Raw genomic sequence first — 25761 nt, 5'->3', positions numbered from 1 at the left:
GATCAGGCAGGAGGGAGAGCTGCTGTATGCAGCTGGGGAGAAGGATAATGTGGGGGGAAGGGCTGGGCTGTGCTCCCAAAAGTCTAGAGCTGGCAGAAGTGTCCATCACCGGTGCAGGTGCTGGTCTCCAAGCCTGACCATGCAAGAGTTGCCCTGGACTACTGAACCACCTCCCATACTTTATGTTAATCCCACCTTTCCTGCTGCAGCTGCGCAACTTCACCTGATGAGACTTGTGGGAACTGAAGTGCAACCCTCTCCAGCGCTTCCTGAGGACACTGCCTCGGTCTGAGCTTGTGTGTTTTAAACCAGGTCTGCTCTGGAAACCTGGTTGACTTCAGGATGTGTGTTCAAGGGTATGAGAAATGATTTATCATTTTTTGTGAAATCAAACTATTTCTCACTTTTCCTGAAAACATCCTAATCCAACTCTTCTGGTGAAGGATCATGGACATAGTGGCTATCAAAGCTCGTGTCAGAAGTTTGTTCACTGTCTCACATCCCAGGACAGAACTGGAGAAATCCCAGCAGAGGGAGGGCTCCTGGAAGGAATGGGCAGAGAGGCAGAGAACATAAAACTGAGACTGAGTAACCTAATAACCCTACTTTAAGGGGATGGTTTATAGGATTTGAAATTTTGCTGAATCTCATGTAACAAAAGTATTGTAAAAAGAAATTAGAAATCATTATCTTTTTGTTATTTGTTGTTGGTCCCAGTGGCTTTTGTTGAAAGTAAATATTCATAGTTAGTTTTGGTACTGGCCAAAACAATATCTTACAGCAAAGCATTGTTCTTATTACAAATTCTAGAGTATTTATGAAAATGAATCAATTAGTCAGCTGGAAGAATTGAATTTCAAATGTGAAATGAGCCTGTGTTAAGTATAGCCATACATAGAAATTATGTGGATTCTGCCATAAATTATGCAGGCGTTTAATGCTGAAATACACTTCATTGCACCTGGAGGATTTCAGTGGCCTTTCACTTGCATGCTTTGAAAGATGGCTAATAACTCAGACTATTCTGTAGAAAACATGGGTAGAAAAAATGTATAAATGCCCTGAAATGAAGACTTTGTCACTATTTTTCTACTGATTAAAGAACTAAAAGTTTGCTAGAAGAAGACCCAGGAAGGTGAATTTTCACCCCCATAAAAGCACCTCTAGATGGGCAAACAGATCAACCTAATACTTTTCAAATTCCATGAACTAATGATAGATTTTAGACATCATTATTCTAGGGAGGTCTATTAAATTCTGTTTTCAGTGAAAATATTCTGTAGTCAGTAATCCCTTGCAGTACTGACTCACCAGCAGTGATCTTAATTCCCTCATGCATTAGTCCATTTTCCATCTTCACCTACCTTCAAAATGAACAGACAACTCAATAAAATAAAAATCAGTTTCCTCAACAAATTTTCATCTCTTTAAGAAAGAAAAAAAACTTTTTTTTTTTTTCCTTGGCTTGGTACAGAAGAACATCCCATATCACATAGCTGAAAATTAATGTGCTGATATATGCAGAGGAGGGAGTGCATTTTTGACAGGCTGTGTTTCAGTCAGAAGTAGGCAGCAGTATATAGAGCGGAAAGCAGCAGCGTAGGAAACCATGGTGATCTCTTAGGGGGATGTCCCTTGCCATCCCTGCTATCTCAGCCTTTAATCTGTCATGGTTCATGAAGCAACATTTTAAAACCAGCAAGGTATCTTCCCACCATTGTTCCCACTGACAGCTCTCCTGGAACCTCCCAGCTCAACTGCTGGAAACGTTTTTCTAACTCCAGGCCTGAATACATTATGGCACATAACATAATGTAAGGAAATAAAACATGACTGCTCTTGATCTGCCGAGAGCTCTTTCCAAACAAGTGGTGCATTCCTGCCGCAGTCAGATCAGGTGGCTCTTCTGCAGGAGCCCTCGAGCAAAGAAGCAAAATGTTTCCTTGGTGTATTCTCCCACTCTTTCTCTTCTTGCCCCTAGAGAAAGATACTGGTTTGAGCAGAGACATCCTGCAGACTGAGTCAGCCTGTGGTCCATTATTTAGTTGATACAGTCCTGTGTAATTACTGTGGAAGAAACTGTTCTTTTTAGACTAGACCATGTAGCCCCTCCTATCCCAGAGGCCAAGTGGTCCTTCTCTTCCTAACTCTGAGTTCTAGCTTATTTCTAGGGGAGTACCACTGACACTGCTAGCAAGTCACATAAGGAAGGGAATCTTAGATGTGAATTTTGCATTCAAAGTTCAGAATTTATCTCAGTGTGTTGTAGCCTCTTGTCTTTCTAAACAGGATCTCACTTTTTATGCCACACCGTGAGGCTAATTATTCTCAATTTATTTGCACAGCCCTGCATTTGCCATCTATTATTCCTGAAATATAAAATGATCTAAATTCTTTTATATCTGGCTGCACCACCTAATTATTCCTCATTTGTTTTTATTCTCTTCCAATTTAGTATCGTCTGCAAAGTTGGAAATCATGTTTTCACATCATAATTAGACCTCTAGGAACCTTAGAAAGCTGCTTGGTGAATAAGCACGCAAAGGGCTGGCTTTTTTTCCCTTCTTCTATTTTCATTTTAATGGAGATATAAAGTGAGACGATAAATTAGAAATGCATGAAATTATGAGCTAAAAATTTTAAGTTGTTTGCCTGTGGGCCATAATGTTGCAACAAACAAAAGTGATATGAAGAAGTAGTTATGATAAGAAAGTTGGTTAGGAATGACTGATAAGGATGTAGAAGATGAGCTGACGTCACTCAGCCATGCTGCGTTAGAAGATGTGCTTGTTTGGACAGTCTATTGCTGATGTCAGAAGCCTAAAATTTCTCTTTTGCCCCAGCTACATGTAGCCAATGTGTAAAGAAGTCAATTAGGAGCTTTGACTTTGATGCAGAGAGAATTTTCTACTTTTAGAAAGTTTTTTTCTACCTCCAACACAAAGATTATCTCACCTTTACAATATGGTGAGAGACAACAGGGAAGATAACAGCACACTGATCACAGAAGAGGGCTCCTTTACTTGTGCTGCTTAGGATAATATAGCAGCAATGAAGCAGATGGACATTTCCTAAAGCCAGAAGGGCAGAGCAACTCAGTAGCCTTGGCCTCAGTCATCTGCGTATCTGGAAGTCTCTATGAGAAACAGAATGACCACCATGTAGTGTTGATGTTTTCTTGACTCCCTTTTGCTCAGGTTGTAGCAGTTGAAGGCATTGTTTCAAGATGTCACAGAGCTGTTGGAAATTCAGACCAAATTGCTTTCAACCCACACCATTCCATGATTCTGTTTTTTTTTTTTCAAAGCTATTGAAACAGAACGAGAGAATCACCATCTTACAAACAAGCCAATGAAAAAACAAAGCAGGTAAAAGATCTTTCTCCATGTTCTTCTGAACATGACTAATGTTGAGATCTGCAGCCCTCTGAGAAGAGGAGCAAATCTGATGGACCAAGCAATACAGGAGTCACAGACCCTGTTCAGACCCTGAATTGCTCTTCCTTTCCCAGCTGTAAGAGATGATCTGCACTATGAGTCCATAACCATCCTCAGCTGATTTCTAGCAGGGAGTCAGAGTGTTTCTGTGCAACTTCAGACAGGTGCAGACTTTGCATTTGTGCCAGTAAGTTTATGTTGGCTGTGATACCCTCCTCTTTTCAGTCCAGACAGTGCTTAGAATAAGGAAGCTTCATTAAATTTCTCCCTCATGTCCCAGACCTTGGCTGCATAGTGAGAAATCATAAAATTAAGGGACAGGCCATGGGATATCAGCCATGGCTTGATTGTTGGATGTTTTGTTGCTCTTGAAAAACCTGGCATGAAGAGTGAAGCTTATTGTGCAAGGACACTTCCATTGACAGTGGGTGTAACAAATGATTTTGTGAATGAGACTGTGAAGGCCATCACACATCAGAACCCATCTGGTGACCTGAACAGCTCTGGGCCTGATTCTGAGCTCTCCAATGGTGTCAGTCAGGAGTAGCCCCTTCAGAACAATTGCACTAGTGACAGTTTTGATATGTGTATGACACAAGAGATCGGGGTCGTGTCAGATCCACCAGAAGGGATAGATTTTTAAATTGCTGTCTGTGGTTTTTTTGGCCCTCCACTTTGTAAGCACATTTAATTACAGATGCAACCTAAGTCATTTATATGGCTTCCTGACTGACAGATATATTGGTTTGTGTCCCAGCTGCAAAATTATGCCCACAGGTACGAGCAGCTGTTGCTCTGAGCCAGTGGAAGGAATGCATAGGTTCACTTCAGCGACTTTATCTCTTCTCTCTAGGATGCCAAAAATGAAGAAACACATTTTTTAAAAATCTAATTGATCCTAATAGGATAAGATATTTAAATGTAATTATTAAATATAATATCTGCAGGACAAGGTTAAGGGCATTTGTGTAATGTAATTTCATGTATTTCCCTAAATCTATCAGAAGTTACTCTTAATTGTAGCTTCAGCTATAAATTTGCAAAGTATTGAGTGGCTTGGTTTTGGATGATGACACTCCTGTGATGTTCCTGGGTGAGTGAGTAATTTATCTTGAATAGTAAAAATGTTAATGAAAAGGTTGCAATGAACACTTTAAAGTCCCTCTCTGTTTCTGTAGTGATCACACTCAGTATGGATTAACTTGTTCTTTGATTGCATGATTAGTCTCCTAAATCTAACATAGTCTTTCTGGTCCTTCATGAGATGACTCAAAGATTTCAAAGGGAGTTAATTAAAAATTACAGATTTTAGCAAAAATTCTAATAATCATCAAGACATGCCTAATTTTTTTTTCTTTTTCTTTTTCTTTTTTTTTTTTTTTTTAACTCTGGAACACTCTCAAGCATCTCCATTACTTCTTTAAATATTCAGAAAAATTCTCAATGAAAGTCAATATTTTACAGCAATCTGGATATGATTCATATGTCATTGAAATGATAAGGCAACTCTAAGAATGTAAGAATAGTTATCCTGATTTTGGGCAAATTTGGGAGGAAACTTTTGAAGTGGTCTCCTCTAGAAAGCAAATTCAAGTTCCCACAATTGGTTTAGAGGACATAAATCTCCTTCAAGAAAAGTGGAAACATTGTTTATTTAATGTGCAAACTATTCACAAACACGAGAAAATGAATAATATTAAACAGTGGGACCTCTCGTTGTTCTGAAGCGATGGCAAATTCAGAAAGTCCTTCTGTGGCTCGGAGAGAGCTCTTTTCGTGAGTCAGTCCTCGGCTTTCTCGGGCTCCGGGGCTCGGGTCCGGTGTCCGGCTGCGCTGCAGCTCGGGGGGCCCTGGACTGAGCAATAAACAACTCCAAAAAACGTCTGGCCTCAGCTAACTAAAATATACTAATTAAAGCAAAGGAGAGGTCTCTCCTGCTGTCCGTGCTGCAGACAACACACCGACAGAGAGCTGAAGCTCTTACCTCTGCTTTTGAATACAGCCGCGAAAAAATCCACCGCCTTCCCTTCTCCCCCACTTTGCTCTCAGAACCAGTCTCAAAGGTGCAGAACTTTATATCCAGCATAAACAGAACAGATAATTTGGGATACAAGCATCATAAAGTCACCCTAGGATAATTGTGCAAAAGAGGGAAAAAAAAAAAAAAAAAGGGAAGAGGGACAAACATCTGAAAATACCATCTGAATTATATAATTTCTTAGACTGGAAGAGGAACTTGATTTTATGATTAAAAGCAACATCTGAATAAATTTTTTGTTAGCAGACCTCTCTGTTTTTATTTCTACCACTGTTCTCTTTCTTCTCCAGTTTACCACAGCCTGTACTGTTTGTGAGACACCAACGAAATGTGGATAAGGCAAGCACCCATGTAAGCAATGTAAGCAATGCCGTTTTTAAAAAGAATCAGCACACTGGTTTTCTCTTCTACTGAGCTTGTAGTGGCATAAATGTTTCCATATAGCCCATGATCCATAAACTTCTTGTAAAAACTGATTTTGAGATAGTGAAAAAGTGACTTCAAGGGGACAAGAGATCCCTGCTTTAATCCAGTGTGCCCCGACTGTCAAATCTTCCAATAATGACTTGGCCCAACTGAGTCCTGAACATCTCATTTTCCTCCATCCCACTGAGCCAAAACTGACGGATGAAATTTGCAGTCCCTGTGAGTGATGTGGCTCCCATGTCACCCCTGAGGGGGTGGCAGTGCTGGCTGTAGCCCTTCCAAACCCACGGAGGAGCTGAGCATCCATGGCTCAGCTGCTGTGCAGTACCTGGGGAAAAGCTAGCAGAGGTGTTTTCTATAGCAAGAATTTGTCCTAAAATTCCAGCTCCCTTTGCCTGTATTCCGCCAGCCTCCTCTATCCAGCACTATCAAAAATATAAAGTGCTGTAGAAAGCATCTACTCTCTAACTTTCTACAAATTTTATCTGCAAATGTATTTGCCATAATTAAGAAGGAATTACACCAAATTCTTACATTACACCTGGATTTAGTGAAGAGGGCCGTGAAGCAGTTTTGAAGATATTAGTGTGTTCTTAGACTCTTTGTGATGGAAGTTCCTTCAGATTTCATGGTTTTGTCATGCTTGAGATTCTGCGTATTGCACTGATCAGCCGTAAAACTGTCCTTTATTTGAAATTAAATGTGGAGAAGTTGAAATTGTTCTGTGTGTATACCGATATAAGTAGTTCATCTTTGGCAGTGCTCATATTATTTATACTGCAGCTGCAGTGAATTTGAGTTGCACCAAATGTAGCTCTCTAAATGTCAGCTTGATTTTCTCAAGACCTACTTTTCACTTGTTATAAATATTACTTGTTACAGATGCTAAAACTCTTCAAAAGAGGAATGTCAGTCTGGGTGCAGAAATATGCATCATAACAAGACATTTATTTATATTCTTCCAAAACATTACCGAAATTACCTTTGTTACATACATTTAAGGATTAGGGGATTGTGGGAATTCACCTTCTCCATCAGGAGGTGCACACAAACCTATAACTTCTGATGGCTGCAGTTAGTGTTAATGTAAATGTTTGGTATATATGTATATCCAACATGGCAATCTTTCCTAAAACTAAATTAATGCTACCAAGTCCAGGAAATGTTAATTTAAAAGCTGAAAAAGAAAAAACAACAACAACAACAACAAAAACTCAAAACAAAACAAAAAAACCACCAAGCTAAAACAAAATGTGAGTGTCAATTTGTGTAGACTTTTTACTGATTGCATTAAATTTTTATTGTCTCCCGAACGTGTCTACTTTTTTGTTTTAATAACAAAAGCAAGAAGATAATTCACTGTTTATAATTTAAGAACTTCCATTGCTTCCAGGCAATGGCATGGTCCACAATTCAAATCTTAAAAGTGAAAAGGAGAATCCAGATTTTTCTTTCTTTTTTTAGATACTCAGAAAACTGAGCACCATCTCAGTTCAAATTATTTATTTATTGAGACAAATAAAAGGTTCAACACTGTATATGAGGTGGATTAAAATAATATTGATTGCAATTTTCTTGACAAATAACAAAGCAGAAACGAGAATTTGCATTCACATGGAACAGATCAGTCACATTTGGAAGAAAAATGACCTCTCTTAGAAACAGCTTCTAAATAGGCAGGTAACTCTTAAACTTCAAAGGGTGCTCTTTCTCCCATCATGCAATTACAGCCAAATATTTTTGCTTAGGTCAGGTGAAATAAAAATCTGTATTCTCTGCTGTAGAATTTTTAAGACCCCTGTTGTTTTGTTTATTACTGTGGATGTTAATTCCACCGTGGGACAGTGGCTGTGTGACAGACCTTGCCCTTCTGCAGCTGGGACTGTCAGATTACAGTAAATTCACGAATACAAGCCGCACGGAATATAAGCCGCACTGCTGGTGTGTTGGCAACATTGTTGCCTTTGTTAATAGATAAGCCGCACCCGGAATATTAGCCGCACTTTAGTTTGCAGCGAACTTTCACAAAGTCGTCATTTAGTAACACAATCGCGGGATCGCCGGGGCTTACTGGCTTACTGCCGACCTCGGAAACATTGTTTCCAAGTGAAAAAAGACACACCCTTTATTTACAAGCCGAAAAAGACAGGAACAATAGTGTGGTCATTTTGTGAGCATTCCCAATGGATCCGTGTTGCCTTTAAACAGCCACTTAGCCACGCAGGCAGGCAGCTGAGCTCCGAGCGGAGCCACATCTCCGTGCTGGCACAGGAGCGGCCATTGTAGCCCTCGCAGCCCGTGGGGGGAAGCGACCATTGTAGCCCTCGCAGCCCGTGGGGGGAAGCGGCCGTTGTAGCCCTCGCAGCCGGGCGGGGGGAGCGGCCATTGTAGCCCTCGCAGCCCGCGGGGGGAGCGGCCGTTGTAGCCCTCGCAGCCCGCGGGGGGAGCGGCCATTGTAGCCCTCGCAGCCGGGCGGGGGGAGCGGCCGTTGTAGCCCCCGCAGCCGGGCGGGGGGAGCGGCCGTTTTAGCCCTCGCAGCCCGCGGGGGGAAGCGGCCGTTGCAGCCCTCTCCCTGCGAGCCGAGTGGCCGTTCTACCCCTCTCCCTGCGGGGAGAGAGGCTCCCCCAGCCCTCTCCCTGCGAGCCCAGCCAGCCCCGTAGCCGCACAAGACTGAAAACACTTTAAAAAGTACAGAGAAATATCACACACTTTTATCGAACTGCCGAGGTAACTCGCCGAGGTAACTCACCCCGATAACACCCCCCGCCCCTCAGTAACGCCGCCATCCACAGGCAGGCAATAAGCTGTTCTCTGATTGGTTCATCGTCGGAACAACGGGAAACCATGGATTTCAGACTGTTTTGGCTCGGGACTGGACCAGCATGATACTAGGTAAGGGCAGATATCACATTTTTGTCCATAGATTAGCCGCACCGGAATATTGGCCGCATTTCCGGGTTTCCACCAAAATTTTAGTCTTCTTGCTGCGGCTTGTATTCGTGAAATTACTGTACATTGATCCTGTGTATTGTTTTTGTTTTCTTCTCTGACCAGTCACCTTTAGTTGCCCAAAGTCTTAACTTCACTTCTTTGTAATCAAGAAGGTTGGGGTCTAGAGTGAAAAAGGTATTTTTCATTGGGTTTTCACTGATTGCCTTAGATGCCTTAACAAGGGACTGTTAGAATGGGATGGTATAATGGAATAAATGTCAGTTTGGGCCAAGCTCCACAGAAATTACCCTAGTCAGTTTTTCTGCTTCATATATTCATTTCTGAAATACTTCTGAACCATTTTATTGACTATGTTGAGTCTAATTTTTATTGATGTTGCAGATCACTCATTGAAATTTTCACCAGAGTTACATCAGCACATATCATCTTATTGCCATGGTTTTATTATTATAATTTTGGTTATGCTTCATAATTATACTAGTTATACTCGTCAAAAAGAATTCTAGCAATGTTTGTGACTCTTCTTGGCCATCCCCAGACTCCAGAGGAGTCAGTGGTTGCTACCTCCTGGAGGGGTGAATCAGAGTGGTGATGAGCCCCTGAAATATTCCCAGGCACATTCTAGGAACCAAATTCTGTTCCATATGGTCTGGGGTGAATTTGTAGCGGTTGATATTGTCAGCAAAGTGTTCTATACCAATCAAAGCAGAAATTGCTCTATGTTTTAGGTTCAAGTGTAGTAAAGAAAGAATTGATTTTGATCTTTAGTAAATATCTGATTTAATTTATGAGAATTGGAAAAGCTTGTCATGTATTCATCAGTAGCAGCCCTTTTACCTGTGCAGAGTTAAGACACAGAAAACCTGCAAAGATATGAGAATAATTTATATATGAGATGGAAAGGCAAGAGAAAAAGAAATCAATTCAGTTAGGATATTCCAAAACAAATTCATACTCTACTGAAGGATCAAGTACAAGGACTTTGAATGTTTGGGTTAGCTGGGGGACATCATCTGAATTAGATCCACTTGAAAGGGTGAAAAAGCATCACTGCTCTATCCAGTAATGCCACAAGTCTTCAGCTTTTGTGGTTGCTGTTATTAGTGTGGGATCTCACTTTCAATAAGTGATGTTTACATTTCAATTGTTGCTTCAGCTTTAGCTCACAGTCCACATTTTTTTGTAGGTGTTAAGTTCCATTGCAGTGAAGACCAGTTTAATTCTTCCTCTTGAGTCTGCTATGTAATCTTGGTTTCTTAAGCGTATTTTCTAGATTTGGTATTCTCTTATTAGACTTAGGGTATTATGACATTTTCAAAATGCTTTCTATTTATAACTTAACATTATAGAATGTCAAGAATAATCAAAAGCATAGAGAGATGACAGAGAAAAATCCCATTTATATGATCTTTCCAGGTCACATTTGTAAGTTTTGCTTAAAATGCCTTCTTCAGGAACTAAAATTGACTTTTTAGTAAATAAAACATTAAAAAATGTTAAGAGAAAATGGTCATGATCACTCAATAACTTTATTGGCACAGGTTGTGAAAGTTCAGAGGTAGGTGGTTTTGTCACAGTTCAGGATGTGTGTTCAGCCCACGCTGTGACTCAGTGCATGAGGAAATCACCCCAGCTGGCATTTGCCCTGTCAGGACATTGGGATGAAACTTCTCTGAGGTTTGGAGGGGTACTGGAAGGGGGACAGCTAACATCTTGCTGTGTCTTGCTGTCTGTGGAGCTGATTGTGCATCTCACCAGGCAGAGAGAAGACCTCCAAGTCATACTGCAATTTGGAACATAAGGATGTCAGAAAGATTGAAACCTTGCTCTCCCCTCCTGGAATACAGACCCTGAGCAATGGGCTCTTCTCAGAAGACCTGCAGCTTTCAACCACACCAGTGCACCCAGCAGCTCTGCCTGCTCCCTTCCCCTGCCCCTGCTGCAGCACTGGGGGCACACAGGGAGCAATATTCTGCCTGTGGTCACAGGAGCAGTGCATGGGAAGAGGAGAAATTCAGAGCTGTAGCAAAGCCACAAACCCATAACACAGATGGAAGCATGGCTTCTGATGTGGTATGCATGGGATGGTAAGGCACAAAAACAGGCAGGTGAGGCACACATCAGTGGTTTCAGCACCTGCCAGGTTTGGTGCTAATTGGTACAGAAGGATTTATTTAAATACAGTGCATCAGTAAATGTGTTGCCTGACAGTGCTGACATTCATATAGCTGCATGTATATCCTGCCCTGTTTCAGCTGCTGAAACATTTCATGTGTCTGAATGATCAAAGGTGTACAGTATTACATGTGTAAAAGAAGTACAGTAATTTCACAATTATAAGCTGCACCATTTTGACTAAAATTTTGGTCCGAACCCAAAGTGCGGCTTATAATCAGGTGCGGCTTATATATGGACAAAGAATGAAACGTTGCTGTTTTAGTTTGGGGGACAGGTGTCTGCTGAGAAAGGCAGGAACTTCTCTTTGAAATGGAGAATGTAAACCCCCTCCCTCCAAATTATTATAATTTTGAAATCAAGGGGCTTTCAGGCAAAAATATGGGAATTAGGAATAACAGTTCTTTTCTAGGGAAATTAAAATAGAAATACAGTACTACAAAGAAACAAACTCCAAACCCTGACAAAGTCAGAGTACAACCTGACACCCCGTCAGGCAGGGTGTTGGTAGCAGTCCCATTAAATGGTGGCTGCATCCTCCTGCAGTGACAGATGTGGTTCAGTTGGAGCAGTGCTCCTGCAGAAGGTGCAGTTTCCCTCTGGAGGTCCAGTGGTGATGTGGAGAAATCCGGTTTTCCTCTGGAGTCCAGTGGAGAAAGGGGCTCCCTTAGTGTCCCAAAGCCTCTGTTTTTATCTTGGTAAGAAATGTTAGGCTCTTCCCCCTGGCTGGAGCAACTTCCAATGGGATGCAGTAATTTTATCAGTCCCACAGTGGGACTCAATGGGCCATTAGCAGAAAATGACTGGCTGGAGGAAGGATGGGTTGTGAAAAGATAAAGAACAATGCCCTGCCTGGTTTCAATGGATGGCCCATTAGCAGAATATCTGCTGTTGAGATAAGGATCACTGCCCCCACCCTCAACAGATGATGATAGAATAGATACCTTTTATCACACCCTGTATTGTAACCTGCGGCTTATAATCAGGTGCAGCTTGTGTTTGGACAAAGAATGAAAAGTTACTGGCACCCGGAAGTGCGGCTTATAGTCAGTGCGGCTTATAACCATGAAATCACTGTAATTAAATTACTGGTAAATTATGGAGATTTAAGTTCTGGGCAAACAAGGACATTGATACAAGGTAATATTTGGAGACTTGTGGCAGAATCTGTGGCCTTGGGTTGGAGTTGTAGGATTCCTATACAATGGCAAAGAAAGAATGTATGATCCACAGTGGTGTGCACAGCCCTCAGCCCTGAGCCAGCTGAGGCAGCAAAAGCAAAGCCCTGAGGACTCACTCATGTTTTAAATCCCTATCCTCTCGGAGGCTTACGTGCTTAACTGTGCATTTCTCTGCATGCATTTCTCTCCACACATGATTTACAGCCATGAAAGTAGGAACTTAATCCTCCTCTTCACAGAAAAACACATAGAAGAATCAATCTTTTCTTTTAAAAGGCATCCAGAGCAGTAGTAGGTGGTGATTCCTCTCACCTCCTCCTCAGCCTTTTCAAAAGGACATCTTGTTTCAGCCCCTTTTTCTGCTTTTACAAGCACAATCTGACCTGGAAAGTTCCCCAGCATGTAGATGGTTGGGGAGGAGCAGTACTTTCAAACTCTGCCCCAGAAGATAGGACAGATTGTATAGGAGGTTTAACGATTCAATGAGCTACAGAGTGGGAGTAGGAGTAAGTGTAACCCTGATTTTCCATGGGTTTGGAGCAATCTAGTCTATGCTTCAAGGACAATTTAGTTATATTGTATTACTTAGTCAGGGACTGATATATAGGACTCTTTGGAAACAGTTTCCCAAGCCAGCTTTCCTAGGAGCCAAACTTGCTTCTGTATCCCTGTCCTAATGAATGGAAAAATGCTCCAAAATTACCGAATGAAATAGCTATGAAAATTATAATACAAACTGATACATTATTCATTTCCTCAGGAAAATTTTGGAAACTGATCAAAATAATTTAATTAGTTACTTCATTGTGAGAAAAGTTTTAAGAGCCAATTATACAAAGCAAGCAGGGAGAGCTGCAAGCTTTAAATATAGAATCAGTAAAGTGAGATACTGTTCTAAGGAAAAAGGTGGAGATGACAGTACATGAAAGGGAAGTGGTCTACAGATGAAAGGCACAATAGCAGCAAAAGACACACAGTGAGGGTGACAGCATGAACTGATGGGGTCTGCAAATGGGATCAGTTCAAACTGGCATAGACTCATGGAATGGCACTGCTTGGAATGAAAAATCTTGCACTGATTGCAACTGTCGCAAACAGGGACTTGTGCTACTGCTCAGGTAATGATCTAATTGTGCAGAAAGCCATGCAAAGCTGGTTATGTAACATATGTCTATATCTATATCTATATCTATCTCTACATCTCTCTATCTCTATCTCTATCTCTATCTCTATCTCTATCTCTATCTCTACCTAATCTATATCTACATCTATATCTACATCTATCTATATCTATCGATATAATCTATCTAATCTATACATGTGTATGTATTGTAGTTTGGATAGTCAAATGCTTGTCTTGTGTGGTGATGTGACATATTGTAAGGTTTCACAGTAACAATTGTCTCCTTGTGTACTTCGATGCTTTCATTGTTGTTGGTAGTGTAGTTAGTTTCTCCAGACCCTGTACATTGCATGTTTACATTTATACACCCAGGTCCTCTCTTTCTGCACATCCCCAAAACATTTTTCAAGGAACATTTAGTGAAATTATATAAAACTAATAGCACAGAATCCATCAACAGCCTTAGGTTGGAAAGCACCAGACAGGTGCTTCGTACCTGAGCAGTGTGGAAAAAATCTGAATTGGAATATTCAAGTTTTGCCATGTGTGTAATATCATACACATTGAGCCAAGCTCTGTCTACAGTATGGAGTTTCACAGCTGTCAGTTTGCACTGCATAAATGAACAGGCTCATGTATGTTATGCATCCTCTTATTCCAGTGCTCTCCACTGCTGTTAGGCCTGCAAACTTTTGCCTTCTTATAACACCCAATATCACGTGCACAAATCTGGTAGTATGAAGCAAATTTAGAATTTCTCTCTTTCTGTACATGTCATTACAGATGGCTACAGATGGTTCTGTTCCATACCATGGTCTGATGCAGAAGGTAGAAGCTCTCAAAGTGTACACTTATGTACGTGAAAAGTATGTGAATGCCAAGTGTAAGCTAGATTGCTTGGGCAGATAACCCAGACTTTACCTCACACTCAATAAAATTATTTATGGAGGAAGAAAATGCTTCACATGAGAAAAGGAGAATTCATGTAGCTGCAAGGAAGGCTGAAGATATTGATAAATTGATGATAAGCAAAATTTAGACTTTAATGTTGGTAATAACAATGCTAATTACTGGCATTAATATGTTAAAAAGAAATTGTTTTATAAGCATAGAATATGTAGATTTATCAAACCTAGCTTGCAAGGTCATAAAGCAACATGAATAAGATCTATCATTGCTAAAGAATGTATTTCAGAGAACTCATGTGTTTTCCATAGTACAGGCATTTCTGACAGAAGCTGAAGGTCACATCTGGAAGATGAAAATGTATTTTCCCACAGAAGGTATTAAAGGGGTTATGATTATGCTAGAACACACTGTTAAGTATATGGAACCATTACATTTTGACAAGGTAACTGATCCAGATGAATGACATTCACAAATTCCAGAGAAATCATTAAGGTAAAGTAAGAAAAGCCCTTAGAATATCTTTTTTTTTTCTTGTTAACAGCTAGGGAAAGTTAAAAGACAGAAAGAGAGTAATAGTTTTTCTGTATTTTTGGGAGAAAGTTGGAAGGAGTACTAAATGGAATTATCTCAACTGTTTAGAGCATGGTGCTGATAAGGCCAAGGCCATGGGTTTGATCCCTGTCTGTCTGTTAACTTAGAGTTGCTCTTGGTGGTCTTTGAGCCTCCTTTCCAACTCAGAACATTTTGTGATTCTGTGGATGTGTCATATGGAAAGAACAATTGCTGTTGTTTAAAGACCAGGCAATCAGACTTGATGAATGTGCAATATTTCTGTGTGGACAGTCCTGAATAGCCAAAGAAAAGTAAACTAAAGACATGTTGTGCTTGGACATGTAAGTCTCTTGACACTATGTCATATGTAGACACACACAAAAATGATTTCTCTAAAAAGTTAAGCTGAGATAAACACCAAGGACTGATGAAATGAATTTTAAATAAATTTAGGAGGGAAAAAAAAAGTATATAAACTGAAGCTGCTCTTTGTGAGAAGAGATGAAACAAATGAGGCAGAACTAGTGGTCAAAGCTGAATAGTACTCTGGTGTACAAGAGGGGGTTTATTGGAATAAGAACAGACTCTCCAGGAAAAAAAATAAGAATGAATGTGGAAACAAGACTGTATAAAGACAAAACAATATTTTTAATTTTATGCTGGTAGGAAAGAAGTAGTAAAGTTTAAAGTACTAGAGGAATGCAATTAAACCCACCCCTAGCAGCAGAACACTGAATATGAATCAATAATTAGAGCTGGACACACAGATCATAAACTACCTGCACAATCCTTACCAAGGTAAATAATATAGAATCCTTAATTTCCACATATAAATATACTTATACCAATATGTAATATAGTTACTCTCCTAAGTGTTAAATTCATACAGTACAGACTGATGGAAAGAGAGGAATGATACTCTGCTGAACTCTAAAGGGTTTAATGTGCTGTGCAGAGTATCCATCTATCTCTTTTATTTTGCAGAGGATCATTCATAGAATCATAGAATCATAGTATCATAGAACAGTTACTGTTGGGAGGGACATTTAAAGGTCCTCTAAACCAACACCTCTGTGATGAGAGGGACATTTTCAATTTATCCTCCTACCATCTCTGTCATGTTCCCATTCTTTGAGCAAATAAATTTCACAGTTCTTTAATATAACCACACTTTATTTTTGAGGTCAATCTGTGTCAACATTGTACTGCTCCCTTGATTTTTGGGTGGCAGCCTTAGGTTGTGGGCAGAATCAGAAAATCTTGTTGTACAAATGGTGCATTGAGCATAAGCAATGCATTTCAGTCCAAGTGAAATAACAATAAAACCTTTGGACCATATAATATTTTCATCTTCATGCCACATATGTCACAGATAAATGATTTTAACAATACATAAGAGAATTTTGCCATGTATTTTAGTATGCATATCTTTTTGCTTGTAAAGCCTCATACTTCTGTACAGTAAGATCAGCTGTGCTGAGTGAGTTATCCTTGTGAACAGGAAAAAGAGCTTTATACAGCTCGCTAAAATTAGGTATAAGATCATCTTGTGTCTTATAAAAATGTCAGAGTTTCAACTGCCAATTTCTCACATATCTACAAGGTCAGAAAAGGATGTAAAGTCATACATGGGAGCTGGAATCAGCTCTTGCAAATTTTGCCATGTGAAGCCATACTTCTCTCCCTGAAGGAACATGCATTATTGAATTTCATAGCTGTGGTGATTCCAATGGGAACTTTCCTATCCAATAGGAAGGATGCTGCAGATGGAGCAGTGAAGCTTCTTACAGCCTTTGTGCAGAAGGAAGTCCAAGGAAAGAATTACATACTCTGGCAGCTGTCATTTTCATAAGATTTAAAGTAGTTTAAAGCTGAGTCCCTGGCTCAGACTGTTAAGTGTATCCCAGATAATGAGGAGTGGGCAGAAGAAAATAATATCTAGTCTGAGCTCTAAGTGTGGCTGGCAGTACCTGTGTGTTGAGCTGATGTATCCATAGGTTTAAATTCTCTTCAACAAACATATTCCATAGTTCATGTAAGTGTCAAATATACTTTATTAAAATTGCTGTCCAGAAAAATATTTTTAAAATATCCCTTTTTTTTGTGAAAAGTGTATCTCACAATTGAAACTGCTCAGGCAGTGAGATTGCCCACTGCTTTATCTTTACATTTTGATGTGTTTATTTATAGGAACATGATTTTTAAAAGCACACACAACAAACATCATTGTGCTCTCCAGGCAAATGCATAAGATGGGCTAGAATCTCCATTTGTCTGTGCTGTGCATGCTCATTTAGATTATAGTAAAGTGGGTATAAAACACTACTGGAACACAATGCAAATGATGTATGCCTCTTTGCAATGAGATAAACGATTATATGTGGTATTAGAGCCATAATTTTATGCTTGTTAGTCATCCAATTTTGATTAAGGGAGCATTTATTTTAAGAAGAAATCTGCACTGGTGTTCACATTTTCTCTTTCTACAGCAAGTTGTATGTTAAAGAGCAGGACAAGAAACAATTCAAGAATAGGACAGCTGGGGCTGATGGGGTGAAAATAACACAGCACAGAGCTGAACCAACAGAAGAGGTACCAAATGGAACTGTTGGTTACTGGCTTCAAAGGTAATTTGGGTTTAAATGTACTAGGGTCCTTGAGGTAAACACTGGGAATTTCAATATTCCTCATAAAATGCTAAAGTAGACACAGAATGTTTGCATTCCAAACACCAAAACCTTTTCAGATTAATTCCACAATTGTACATATTGTGGGATTTTTGATAGTTCCAGGTGATTTCAACAGTTGCATGTAAGACAGATACTCTTGAACCAAATCCAAATCAAATGAGGAGAGAGAGCTTTTAGTCAGGATCATACAATAAAGAGATTTAAAAATTTACTACTGCCTCCTAAATCTCTCTTGTGCAAGTCTTATGAGTAAAATCAGGAAATTCTGTATTTTAGTTTCTAGATAATTTAGTTGATATAATACAGAGGTAAGATGGGTAATTCAGAGCCAGAAGGAAGCATTTCTTAGATGCACCATGAGTAGAGGATGGTGAACGTGAGTGCCATATTCATTGCTATTTGGATTTGGGAAAATCCTACCTGATGAAAGATACATGGAAGGGTTGTGTCTTCTCTGAAGCCTAGAACTGAGTATCCCATTCCTTTATAGTGGGCTAGCTAATTCCTAGTGCTACCTGTTCATAAGCTTGTATGTGCAACAAAAAATAAAAAGGCATCTTTAAATACATCTGAATTTTAAACTTTGGTTCAAACATATGGGGAATGAAGAGTTTTGAAATACAAGTTATAAGGCATCTTAAACTATCCACTTGCTTCTGTAACCTATAGGCCAGCTAAATGGGGTGCAAAGTTCTTGTCCTGGCTCCCAAAGGAAATAATCTGACATCATTCAGGTATTTCAAATCACTGTCATTTGAAGGACCATGTGACTATTTGCAATATAGGCTCTAAGTTCCCAGCTCACATGTCAGTGGAAGTGCAGGGGATCAGCCCATGGGCAGGGGGATGAGCCCCAGGCCCCAGGGTCCTGTGGCTTCCCTGAAATGGAGAGTCTGTCTGGAGAGAGAGCTCAGAGCTGGCTTGGGCAGCTCCTCAAAGCAAAACTCAAGCCTTTGACAGTGAGCTTTGCTGCTTGGAAGATGTGACTCCTTGTTGAAGGGAGCAAGGTCCCCTGACACCTACTTAATGCACACAGGTTGCTGGGAAATTTATGACACCAGAGCTTTCAGTCCTGGCAGAGTGACTTAATATATATTTAAACCTACAATAGCCAGGACATATTTCATATCCTGGTTTTCTTTTCCTCTAGATATTGCAACTGTTCCAGCGAGCCCGCAGGGCACATTTTCCTGAAAGACAGATATGCTTTTTCATGTAACACCCCATTAAGTAAAGCCCTTTAGCAAGGACAAGGAGTCTCTGAAGATCCTCTTCTGGCATAGGATGTTTACAGCTGAAACACAAAGCCGGCTGTTTCACTGAAAATGAAAAAAATGCCAGAGTTCCTGGCTAATCTGCTGACTGCCCTGAAACATTCTGTTTGTTTTGATTTGATATTTCCCAAGAAGGCTTCTGATGCTTTTTCTTTAACCTCTTCCTGATAGCTTTGTCAATATCTTTCAAGCATTTGTTGTTGTGCCAAGTATTCATACTTCAGATATATGTAAATGATGAAGGTGTTGGAAAAGGGCTGCTATAGATGTGCAAAGCTCTGAGACCTACAAAATCAGTGAGCTGCTGGTGCAGAGGAGTTATACTGTGATGGATTTCTCCTCCAGCTGTAGAAATAGGGGAAAAGATGCACACAGTGGAGTGTGCACATGGTAGTGTGGCTTATCAGGTAACTCTACAGAGTGGCAATTTGAGGTCAAAAGCAGCACCTTGGTGCAGTGGAATGATTTCATGAGCCTTGTCTCTCCTTGACTTGCATATGTGTCTCAGTAAAGAGCAGTAGAAGCAATGGAAGAAGTGTAAAGTGTGACTGACAGTTTCAATGTATTGCTTGGCTGCAGAGCTATTCGAAACAAATTGTACAATATGGAGCTGGTGGCCATGGGATTGGTGTCTTCCTGATGGACATGTTCCATGTTCTTAGCTTCAGATCAGCCTTTAGCAGCTTTTGTCAAATTTTTCTCTGCCTGCCAAAGTGTTCCTATCAGCTGTTCACGACTTCAGTAGAATTTATTTCTTTCCACCTACCAGGCACAGGAAATTTGACTCAGAAAGATGAGATGCAAATTATATGCAGGGTTGACCTTTTCATTTACAGGGTAACTAATTAGCTTGACAAGAAACACATTTGGTAGAATACGTATATGTCATTAGATAATCCAGCCTACCTCTTTACAGTGGCTCTCTAAAATACATCTTACTATTGTTGCAATTAACTGCAGGCTTGCTGCTGCCTTCAATGAGAGCAGGACTACAGACTTAAACCAAATGCAAAGTAAGTTAATGTGCAGTCTCTGATCTGGCAGCCTCATAGTTACTCCTTAGTTGTGCTTCAACACCACAACGTAGTGCTGAGTACCTTTTCCAGTTCTGCTTATTTTTGCTGTAGGACAGGATACATGTGCAACATTTAATATGAAAGACATTAAAATAGAAATATTTTTAAAGTAGATTTTGGAGAAAGGTAGAAATTTCTGAGGTAGACTAAACTCAGGTGTCAGTCTGGACACAACTTCATGGTGAACCTGGGCAACTGGCTGGACAGATTCTTTTAGCCAAACTACAGGCTGGTATTTATGCATAGACTGCTGTGCTGAGGTCTGTGCAGGAGCTATAATTTATATTTTTACTTTGCTGCAACTTAAATCCTGCATGGCTTGCATCTGAGGAGAGGTAACTGTGCCCTCCGTTGAAGGAAGGGACAGAAGTGGTTATGTAGACACAAGAGATTAAAACAAATGGCCAAGAATTGGACCCAGGTCTTCCAGGCCAACAGAAAGAAGCTGGTCATGTCAAAAATCTAAAACCCACTCCCAACTGCCTTTGGGAGTAATTTACTGCTTTGAACAGATGTTGTCAACCACAGTTAACCTTGAATCCTGCATGGTTTGGGTCTGAGGTAGGATGATTAGCATTCCCTAGCTCTGGACTGCAGCGTCTGGTTTTTGGTGCCACCTCACAGTATGGTGTGGCAACAGAGATAAATGGTGCCCTGCTGCAAACGGTATGCAGTGATACTTTGCAATTCTAATGAACCCATCCTGTGCTCTTCAGTGTCCTTTAAACCTTGACAATTAGGAAGAGTAAAGAAGGGGAAAAGTCTTACTAGAAGGGAGGCAACAGTGAAGCAGAGCCTGCGAATGCCTACAACAAAGAGAGGAAATTAATTTCATACTGATACATTGAATTGTCCTGTTCTCTTTTCAGATATATTTTGGAAGGTGCTTATGTTTTAGTTTTAAAATATATCAGTTAACTGCTTCACTGTTTTATATGCTTTTAATTTTAATCTGGACCTGAGCCTGATGTTGCCATTAAATCATATGCTTTGTCCTTCTTTATTTATGTTCTTTCTTGTCAATTTATTGCCTCTTTGCCTTTAATGAAGCAGAGGTGGCAGCTTTACAGATGGGAAACTAAATCACAGAGAAACTACGTGACTTTTTACATGACCTATGCACAGAAAATTAATAATCACTCTTATTGACAGGTGCAGACACTACATGTAAGTACTGCAAGGAGTTTAGCTATTTTGGCTGTGTTGATTTCAGGAAAGTTCAGATTTTATGAGAGAATGTGTAAAACATTAGTGCAAACTTTGTTCTTTTCCTTACAGTTTTGCTCATGATGCATCCATTTGATGAAGGCTTTATGTACCTCTGGGCTGTCTCCTGGCTACCATTGGGTTGGATTTCTCTCCTCTACTAAAGTTTCATTGTAATGCTGCACTGATTTTGGCTTTTGACATGGTCCCAAGGCAGGGCTACTTCATGGAGCTCTCTTTATCCTCCTTGCTTGCTTTCCTTTTCCTTCATGTTAGCATTCTTTCATCCCTCCTAGGTTTTTCTCATGCTTTTCCTTTCTCCTTTCCTTTTAGCACTGTTTCCTCTTTGAAGTTTAGAGCAAGTCTTTCCTCTCTGTTGAAACATTTAATTCCTGTCTGCTGTTCACTTTGTTTTTTCCCCTCCTAGGAGCAGATGCCAGCCTGTGCTGACACCATCCCCCAAAAGATTGCTTTGCTAATTGCTATGACAGAGAACTTTGTTTGTTTGTTTGTTTGTCATTCTGCTTTTGCATCCTATTTTGTCCTTTTTCACTGGGCTGATCATTCTTGGGTGAGCTCAGCAAGGTCACTGGAGTCATTGGCAGGCTTGTGCAGAAGGGTGTCCTGTGTGATCTGTTTGAGACATACAACAAAATCTGTGATGTCTATTGACAGCTCCCAAGATTTTGTAAATACCAGCACTTTAGCTGAAGCCTTACTATTGTCAGTTATCAGAACTAGAAGACTGCTTACCATATTTTACTTATGTAGCTGCACCAGGCCTTAGGTCCATACAGAAGTAGTCTGTAGATAAATTGTAACCTTACTTTAGCATCAAAAAGGGTCAGGAACTGGCTAAGTAAGACAATTTTAAATCAGGTTGCATGTATGGGTGTCATTGCTGAATTTTTAAAAGTGGGGTGATGGTGTCTGAAAGCCTTGTTAGCAAATATCTTTAAGAAATGAGGAGGATGTTGAGGGGCCATGAGGCAAAAGAAAGGCAAATATCTTTCAAGATGCATGAAAAAGGAGAGCAAGGACAATACAGACCTGTCAGCTTCTTCAAAAGCCAGGTGAATGATAATTGATGCTAGAGGCAAAATCTTATTTTGTGGGGATGTAAAAGGCTTTGGAACCAAGTGTGAGTTAAAAGTTAACAGATAAAGTCTGGCTGAGATATATTTCTCACTGGAAATATCTTGTGGCTCTGAAGGATAGAAATATTTTAGAACAGCAAGAGGGGATACAAAAGATACAGAACAGACCAGAACCTTCAGCCACAACCTTTTTCTTTTTCCATAGAAAAAGACTTCCTTTACTCATATGTTCATTGCAATATCAGGCATTTAGGGGTGCAATTACCACCTTTTTTACCATGTACCAAGTGTTTAGACTAAAATTTAGCCCAGGTTCTTGGAGGTGAGAATATAGCAATCAGCAAATGTACCGCTCTGCAGATGTGGCTAATTGTGTGACCCATGACTAAAGCACCATTTTGAGAGTGTGAATTGATTTCATAGATCTTCTCTCATTTTGCCTCATAAAAGGCAGAAGTGGAAGAATGTCCTTGGGCCTGTGGGAGCCAGGGAACAGTCTGTGACATATCACCACCACTGGATAAGTTTGCTCTCAGCCCTGCCTACAAACCTTAGTGCCTGATAGGTATCCAAATGCTGCATCTTTCTTCTGTGCCTATCCATAGCTAAAAGCCCCCACCAGTGAACTGATCCTAACAGAGCAAACACTCCTGTTAGAATGGAGAAGAACTAAAGTCTTAGTCTTACATCTCTGCTACAGGTCAAATAAATCACCCTGAATTTTTGGTACAATGACAGCGACATCTGGGAAAAGCAATTCATTAAAGACAATTGCATTTTACCAAAGAATTGTTGTCCAAAATATGTGTTCAGTGGAGAAAGAAAGGAATCTAAAATAGGTTTGGAATAGATTGTTCTTTCCAGATCAAGTGCTAGTAATATTTGCAGCCCTGCTTTTGGGAAGTCTGCAGTGCTGTGGCTGGGCACAACCACTGGCCAGTTACCCATTTCATCCTCTGCAGCACCAAGGGGGATGATGGCTCTGCAGGAACCACCTTTCCCCGTGGGACAGATGGAGTGCCTGAGGCCTTGATACTGCTTTTGCAAAGAGAGAGGGAGCTAGACATGTATTCAGCCCTACTGGCTTTAAATGCTCAAATTCTGCACCGTCTGCAGAACAGGAGAAAAGGCAGATTAAGAATCCTTGACTAGGAGTCCCAAGGTCATGCAACAATGTGCTGTTTATTAACCTGTGCAGGTGATAATGATACAGACTGATTCTTGTGACAATTATTGTATTTGATGAACTTTTTAAAAGAGTGAAAGACAGTAGATTTAGTTATGTAAGCTAAATGTATGGGAGCATATGCAATGCATTATGCATTTAGTTGTTTCTATACCAAGAATTTAATGAAGTGATGGCAGCTGAAAATCTCTGCTGGACTGCAAAATACTTACATGCAGAATTCGGATACTGGAGGAATGACACCATACTGAAGCTCCAGAGTTCCTTTACACATTCTTGTAACAGCTGACACACTGTGTATAACACACAAGAAATTGTGTACCAATCTCTACCAAGTAGACTCTGTTCCACAAAATATGCACAATACCAACACTGGGAAAGGGAAGTGTGGTCATTACATTTTAGGTATAACCTTTTCTTCCTTGCTCCTATATGAATCAGAGATCTGGTTGTGGTATAATTAACTTGCTTTTTCTTGCTTCTTGGCTAAAATATCTGGATTCCTTTGGATAGTCATTTGATAAATCTATTAATACCTTTTCCAGTGCCTTTCTGAAGTAATTTGGCTAATGTGCAAAGCTGAACTTCCAGCCAAGCCTGGAAGGCTTTTTTCCCCATTTAGAAATTGCAACTGTTCCTTATGTGCAGCAATAGTTTTTCCTGTGAAGAGGGTAAGGTGCCTCTATTAGAAGAGCTTATGGTTTTTGGATATGTCTCTTGGGTACTTTTACACAGAAAATGATCACATTGAGGTACTTATGAAAGGGAAATCCTTTTACCTGTTTTGAAGCTGGCATGGTGCACATCAGGTGGGTCTGGATGCCTGTGCTTTGTGTGGCTTTGCAGTGCCCTCCTCGGTAGGACAGGACAGCTTTGAGCACCATTAGAGACATCCCTGTCTCCTTACACTTGCACCACCTTTGATCCTCGGCATGGGAAGATGAAAAACCAGGTGATGTCAACAACTGCAGTGGCTTTTTGTTAATTGCCAGGCTGGATCAAAGAATGGAGCATTTTTGTTGGGATTGCACCAGGACTTTGCCTGGATGACAGGCTGAGCATGGAAAGGACAGCTTTGCCCCAGGCTGCTGTGGCTTTCTGTGGCATCACAGTGGCAGAATCAGGTTGTTAGGGCAGGTTGGAGATGAGCCAGTGGCATTAAGGCAACAGGCAAGAGGCTGCATCCAGTTCAAGCTGGCATTTCTGTCTGGTGTGCAAGACAGCCAGCCTTGGTTGTCAGGCACAGTGCATGGACAGCTGCCTGCTGGGGAAAGGGCTGTCTGAGAAATGGTGAGGCTGGTGCAGGGGTGATTGGAATATTTTCCCATAAATATTCTTTAAACATAAATTATTGTGATGAAATCATAAAAGTAATTGGCTCTTGTAACTCCTTTTTTGAAAACAAATTAAGCCTAAAAACATGTAGAGACCTCCTTCCTTTCCAGAATATTATTGAAAATTAATAGACCATCTGAGCCTGCAGTATCATAAAGTCTGTATCCTTTTTCTTTTTTTTCTTTTTCCACACACCTTCAGATTCATCTCCAGCAGCTCTCCATCTGTTTGCAGGCTGTTTTCTAAACCAGTGTGATGCCTCAGGTGCAGAAGAGAGAGACAATAATTAACAATGTGGCCTACAGCATCATGGGGAACAATTAATTTTAGTGAATGGACAGGAGGAGGAAGAGGGAAGGTAAGCTTTGCTCATTTGTCTGCTCATGCATTCACAGCTGGCCATATTGGCTAGATGCATATACAGATATGTATGTATCTCCCAAAAAGACTATTTTCAGCATTCCAACTTTCACTCTTTTGCAATGGCTGTTGTGCACAGAAACTACTTGAAAATGACAGTGCCATCTGCTGTGAGGAGATTAGGGGGTGTCAAGGAATACTCTTTTTCACTTCTCTCATTCCTACTTCTCTCCATCCTGTCCCTGGAAAAATCCCAGCTTTTAACCTGTCAAAATAGTTTTAAAGCTGGTCTCTGATGTATAGAAACCTGTGAGACAGAACCATGACAGCTATGTACTGTCAAAGGAGTATGACTGCTCAAAAAAAAAGAAAATCCAATGCCTCTGAATAAAAGAACAGGGAAATGTAGGAGTCTGCAGTAGCATGTGGGATAGTTCTTTCATGCATATGAAAGATACATTGATCAGGGAGTACTAAATTTATATACAGGAAGACCGTTTGACTGGTTTATACTTAGATTATAATGTGTATGCACAGAACTGAAAATTAAAGATCTGCGCATCTACAGAGACGTTAAAAATGAAAACCATACGATGAATTAGGATTTTCCCCCCCCAAATGTAGGTCCTGAAATTAGAAAACCAAATCCATTTATAAGCTCTTAAATGCAAGTGGCCTCATTTCCCATGTGCCGAGCAGCCACTGCGTCTGCCTGGTTTTGTGTTTCACATTGGCTCTGTTTCT

The 25761-nt window shown here is 40.4% G+C and overlaps 1 long non-coding RNA gene across 4 annotated transcripts in view; it reads left to right on the top strand.

The window, feature by feature from the left end:
- The window catches only part of LOC116992427, a 271630-nt gene that overhangs the window by 88197 nt on the left and 157672 nt on the right, over positions 1–25761 (top strand). For all 4 annotated transcript variants that reach the window (XR_004417042.1, XR_004417044.1, XR_004417041.1 and 1 more), the window contains exon 4: positions 24892–25015. This is a non-coding gene — a long non-coding RNA (uncharacterized LOC116992427). The remainder of the gene's footprint in view (positions 1–24891; positions 25016–25761) is intronic.

Source organism: Catharus ustulatus, chromosome 2 (genome assembly GCF_009819885.2).
Source record: "Catharus ustulatus isolate bCatUst1 chromosome 2, bCatUst1.pri.v2, whole genome shotgun sequence".
Classification (NCBI taxonomy): Eukaryota; Metazoa; Chordata; class Aves; order Passeriformes; family Turdidae; genus Catharus; species Catharus ustulatus.
This window is presented reverse-complemented; position numbering and strand designations above follow the sequence as displayed.